Source organism: Macrosteles quadrilineatus, unplaced genomic scaffold, assembly GCF_028750875.1.
Source record: "Macrosteles quadrilineatus isolate MER2022 unplaced genomic scaffold, UCM_ALF_1.0 Scaffold_21__1_contigs__length_2333173, whole genome shotgun sequence".
Classification (NCBI taxonomy): domain Eukaryota; kingdom Metazoa; phylum Arthropoda; class Insecta; order Hemiptera; family Cicadellidae; genus Macrosteles; species Macrosteles quadrilineatus.
Window position 1 is genome coordinate 584707 of NW_026542614.1, and position 6692 is coordinate 591398.

Genomic DNA, 6692 nt, shown 5'->3' on the forward strand with positions numbered 1-6692 from the left:
CAGTTTTTTACTTTAATTTTTGATTTTTAAAATGCTATACTATAATTTGTTAATTTTTTTTATTTTAACGCCAGTGGCATTTCACGAGAGAGTTACGAGAGATAAATGTTTAGTGAATGGTTAGTTTCAATGAAATTTGGTTTAACTAACAGCTAACAGCTGGTTTCAAACTGTTGATACAATTTTTACGTTAGAAGTTGTTAACAATAATATTGATCGTCAATAAAAAATGTGGTAGAATAAAAAGTATAAATAGTAAAACCCAGCCAGCTAGCATCGTGATAACTAAATTCTGAGGTTATTCAACGTAAACGTATTCGGATAACTATGAAAACAGCTGTCTTCCCTCCTCTCATCTGGGCTGCACTACGGACTTGGGACTAACAATGCGGTATAACTCGTCGCCGCACTCTAATGTTTATTTTCATTACTGAAAATTTTTTTAATCGATGCAGTCAAACGCTAATGTGCGGCCAAACACTACGGAAGTCCTAAAAAGTAGGAGGAAAACCAACGAGAAGAGAGACTTCCTTTTTAAAAAGATTGTCCAACTATATATGAGCTCCATAGCATGAAACCATGTAAAATTAATTATCATAGTGTAATTGTAATTGTAAGAAGAAATATCAGTACCTATGTAACGGAGACTATGTTATGATAAAGCGGATTAATCCACTTATGGTCATCTCAGTCAAAAACTCCTGGAAGAATTCAGTTAACTACATGCCCATTATATACATACACATTTCATATAGTAGATTCCCCAGTCTAATTGTATGAAATTATCTTTTAACATTCTTATCTATATGGTCACTTAGCTGCATTCTACAATGACAGTGAATAGGTTTTCCAAAGATAATTTGTAACATATACTCATACTAGCAGCAATACTAGCAAAGGCAATTCAACATGTTAATTGATTATAACTTAAAATCTAGTTGCCTTTGCAACGGGGCCAATATGCAAAAGAGACAATGTTGGTTATTTGAAAATGGCTTAAGAATGGTTTCACACCTACCATTTAATTTAGAAACGAAATTGAACCATATTAGTTAAATTGATAATAGTACGTTGTTGTTAACTCAGACTCGGAACACTTATATAGGCTACTTGGGATACAGTTCAATGATAGATTTTAAGTTATAATCAATTAACATGTTGAATGGTTTGTAGGCTACTGTAAACGAAAAGCTATCACAATAGTTCCAAACCTGTCAATAGTGTATTTTTCTAACTTATTTTTGTGAAATAATAATCAGGCAAATGGAAATATTTTCTTAGTCTGCAGGTTTGCTGCGGCAGGGGTATCTTATTCCTATTCAGACAAAAATTTATGTAAAAATAATTCGCATAAAACTCAGGATAAGAGTCTGGCTTATTCCCTGTAATAGTATATTTCATCCCTAGGGCCGAAAATGAGGTTTTGTTGACAGTTTCATTTAAGTAATGATGAATAATGTTTACATTCGGGCTAGTGACATAACTTTTTTTATGTTTATGATCCATACCCTTTCTGTTCTAATATCTGTGCAGTATTTAATATGTTTGAACCAGCTGTATGGAAATGCGAAATCAAAATTAATTAATTTGACAGTTGGTTCTGCTTGTTTACATTTTTTAACACATTTTTTGTTTACATTTTTTGATGGATACCATCAATCAATATTTACTTTTAAATCTCTCACCTCAGATTTTTGAAAGCCCACGGAGCAGAGCCCTAGGTCAATATCGTAGCGGGAATAGCTCTATATGTGTCCTCGGAGCTGTAGCTTCCTTTGTGTGCAATTTGAGCCAAGTCGGTTCAGTAGTTTTTGAGTTTATCTCATACATACAAACATACAGACACATAGACAGACACCACCTCTTCTTTATAATAGTAAGATAATTGCCTCTTACTCCTACTAATATTAAAGTGAGAAAGTTTGGATGTATGGATGGATGGATGGATGTTTATGACAAGTAAACGCAAAAAATACTACCGACACGGTAAAAATTTGGTATGATGATAGCTCACATTTCCGATTAACATATACGCATATTCTTATCTAAAAAATCTTTTCGGGCTCCGCCCCAGTGCCTCAGGAGTTTCCCTGTTAACCTTGTAATGAATGTTAACCTTACTCATATTTAAAAGGTACTAGGTGAACCTGTGCGAATTCGCACGAATAATAAATTAGGATATTATAGCAACGTCGTTAGAAGTTGCGTCGTTGTATCGACGTTGGTCTTGAGCTCGATCGTTTACTATATGCATTCTAAGTTCTTTTTGCTGTTCAGTAGGGGTATTTTGCAGGACGGAGCTCATCATGCTGAAAACTTGCGCGTATGGGTTAATATCAAGTTGAGTCAGTGCTGCAAGAGCCATTAGCTTTGTTTAGTATTCTTTCTTGAACAGCGGTTTCGAAGTCCGTAGGTATAAATTTGGGCATATTTGGGATGCTCCCCTTCTGACGGTTGAAAGGTGACAATCGGGTGATAAATTGTGTCGTGCACCTTATACATGAAAGGCCCTCCACCGGTATGTTCTTCAATTTTAGATCGGATGCTGACCATTGCGAGCGCAGAGTTGTACGATCTACTAATGTTCTCTTTGTAGTTTCTGCTCAAATGATTTGCTCCATTAAGTAGGCTCTTAATATAATAGATTTCTTGGTATGGTGGTAGATTCACTTTGCCTTTATGGCAGCAGGATGAAAATCCTTCGCATCGTCCTCTTTGTTCTTCTTTAAAATGTAGCGCACCACATTTCTGACATTTTAATGCCATCTCGCCAAGTGAATGCTGCTGAACTCTTGTTCTTGGCAGTGTAATTTTGTAAATACACGTTGCTACTAACTTTTCCAGCTCTTCGTCTGGGCTCCTTCCGTTTTGTATTGCTTGCCGTATGTTGACTCGCTGTGTCCGACCGGCAATATTTCTTTGTCGTCGGGTCCTTGGCATGTTCAAACGAAAATATAATGTAAAACTTTCCTCCCGTCGTGTCCTATAGGTAACATTTCTTTACCGGGTTCCTAATTATTTTTAGAAAAATGCAAACTGTTTACATTTCAAAACCAAACAAAACAGCTGGGATTTAACTTTTTTTGAACTAATGTATTGACATCTGTTTCAGAATATAATAACATTCAAATCAATCACAATGTTATCCTTATGGAAGGAACTTTGAGGGCAGCCCACGCCCTTAAAAATATATATTTCGAAAATCTAAAGCCAGTTTGCACATCTACACACCTATAAAATTTTGGTATATAATATGTGGAGTTAAATCTTAAAATAAAAAAGCCTTATTGTTCACAAAGTTTCATGTCGCGTATCTATATAAATAAAATTACAGTTTTGTCTGTACATTGCTTAGAATCATGCAGTTTTTGGTTATTTTAACGTTTCATAGCCTAAGAAAGCCGAAACGAGTCTTATCTCAATTTCTGTCTGTATGTCTGTCTGTCCATTCTGTGACTCCGTCTGTAACGCCAAAATGCCATTTTACGCGGCCTACTCCTAGGAAACTAGATTACCGATCAAGTTTCTAATCATTTTTCTGTATTTACTGAATTGATGAGAGTGTCTTTGGCTATAAAAACATGGCCTCGCTTCTTTGAAAACAAAATAACAAACCACCAAAAACCCAATTTTGTTAGATTTTTGTCAAATTTTCTCCCAATGTTTACTATTACATTTTATGAAATAACGAACAGCTGTTTGGATTAGTTCTCACTTCTAGCTCTCACTGACTGATATGTTTACATTCAAAGTTGTTTACAAATACCGCAACCATTTGCGATCCGAAACGGCACACGGAAGATTTCTCAGGTGCCGTTTGACGTCACTAACTGCTGACGTCACTTTGAGGGAACACCAATACCGCAACGATACGAGTTGAGCCATCGGCCTCGGTGGTGCAGTGGATAGTGTGGCGGGCTGATAATCCGAATGTACCGGGTGCGATTCCCGCCGGCAGCACTAACTTTTTATCAAAATTTTTTTTCATATCAACAAGTTTGGTTGGTTTGGTTAGGTTATGACAGTTTAATTTTATAATTAAAAAATCGAATTTTAGGCATTTATAATTTTATTTTATGAACAAAACTATTTTTTAGATTAGTAAACCTTTATTCGATTTTTCTATTATCAGCACGTTTGGTTAGTTTGGTTAGGTTATGACAGTTTAATTTAATAATAGAAAAATTATAAAATTGTCTGTTTCTTCAGACGCAGCAGTTAGTAACGTCAGCAGTTAGTGACGTCAAACGGCACCTGAGAAATCTTCCGTGTGCCCCACCGTTTCCGATCAAGTTTAGTCAGCACATCCAAACCAAGTGAGATTAAAAACGTTGTGCCTTACTTAACCTGTTTAATTAATCGCAAATGCAACGATTGTTCTTGAGTTTTAATAACCGGGGAAAATACCGTGAAGCAGTGTTGTATTAGTGCAAGGAAACTTACATTTTTTTTAATTATCGTCACCAATAGCTTACAAAAAAGGTTTCCACTCAATGACGGCGCCTTAAGGACTAAAAAATCACAACTGCAGTGGGTGATCGTGGATGTTGCTGCGATCTTGGAAGATCTTTCTGATTTCGCTGTGATCGTACCGTAACAGAGGTTTAACTTAACAGATGTAGCTAAACTCGCTTATCCAATGTGTCACTTTTGGTTTCTACTTACTTACATTTCGACAACGATATCGGTACTTTTCCTAATTAGGAAATAAAACTACAAACGTACAAAACCCCAGATTTGTGCGTTTTTGTCACATTTCCTCCAAATGTTTGCTAGATATATGTACCGATTATCGTTTAGAGATTACGTAATCTTTTAAATAAGAAACCTTTGTTTGGATAAAGGTGGTTTCTTCAAACTGTCATTAATATGTTAACATCTTTTCTTAAATGTAAACGTTGGTATTTGATACTGCTACTTTTCTTTAGAACCGGTGGTAGCAGTAAGAATCATTTTTACATACAAACACATCACTATTTTCAATATTTATTTATAAACACTGCACCTTATTGCTTATTAAATTTAATTGATGTCTTACTGTATAATTTTTAGCGTTTTCTGTCTGGACTCCAAAATGTTGTGTGGACTCAATTCTGTATTTGTGTGTGTATGTCTATTGGTAACGCATTAATGTCCTTATTTTTCGTGGAAAAGACAAGAGAACCATTGTTAATAAAAATTTCAACCCGAATAAAGTGTGCAGTAGTGAGGTTGAGGTAGTGTTTTAACTACTTTTAACCAGTGTGAAAAGCAACTTTCAATTACAGGCCTACCTTAGGGATATGCCTCATAGATCTATACTGTAAAGCAATTCCTTTTATCGTTAGATATAAAATATGGACTAACACGATCGGGTGACATTTAATTGCGAAGCATTAGTTTTGGCTTTGAAACTGTCAGATATTCTATTTGAGAAGGTTTATATATATTCCTAAACAATTATAGTTTTGCCATCATATCTGGAGAAATGCACACTAAATATGCAAACCAACTCCTGTTCTGAAGATAAGGTTTTAACTTACTACAAGATTCCCGTACGTAGAACGGGCAAACAGCTAGTTAAATATATAGATTGAAGAATTCTATCAGCTGTTTTAACTGCACAAGTTGGTTAAAAAGTAATAAATTTTACCAACGGGTTACAGCACTATTATTTTTTGAACTTATGACAACAGCTAATTTTAACAAACTAGCAACAAAAAGCTGTGGTACACAATGAGAACTTTTCTTTTTTCTATTGTTTAGGTGCAGTGGTAGAACATTATGGCTATGGTAGCTGTGCAATACTATAGCATACCGTATGAATTTAAAGAACAAAATTTTCTTAATCCGTGTCCTCTCCCAAAACTACAATAAGCATTTAATACTTATATGCCAACCCCGTACCATTTAGACCATAGACGGGTACTCTGCCAGTTAAATATAGATTAATGTTTCAAATAAATAAGCGAACAGCTGATTTTCGGCCCTAGGGATGTAAGTGGAGTGTGGAGGGCTGAGCAGTCCGAGTGAAGCTCGAACTCTCGGCCCTCACTTGGCTTCTAAACCACCCTCGTCAAATTGACAAAATTGCACGCTGGATCTCCTTCATCAACTCCTTCAAATTCAAAATTTATCACATTCGAGGAAGAGACAACGTCATTGCTGATTAACGCTCTGCTACCATATGTGGCGTTTGAGGTGGTGAACTACTGAGTGACGGTGGTACTGTAAACCTAAAATACCATGTGTGCTGATATGCATGTCGAAGATGCTGATGAAAAGTAATTTCGAGATGGGTTTTGCTAACCGGGTGATGGGACCCTAACCAGTCGCAAAATAATTAGTAATCAGGCGTCATTAGGCATGTTAGGCCCTTTTTTATATTCAAGAGGATTACCACCTCATAACTTACACTAGGCTAATATCAGTTTTTTTTTATGTTGTTCAGAAACAAATCTAGGGTTAGGTTTGGTCAATGGGATGCCTTTACTTTACAATAACTTTGATAAACCTGTACAAAAGGAGAATAAACTTAAAAAAAATAACTGGGGTGGGGTGCAAATTTTGTGGTTATGACCAAGAAATAAGCTTATCTCAAAACACTTTTATTTGACTTTTCATATTTGACGAAGACATTTTCCAATATTTCAATCAGAAAAGCCTTTTTATCATCATCAAACAAAAGACCAAAGCTACCTTATTAAACCAAT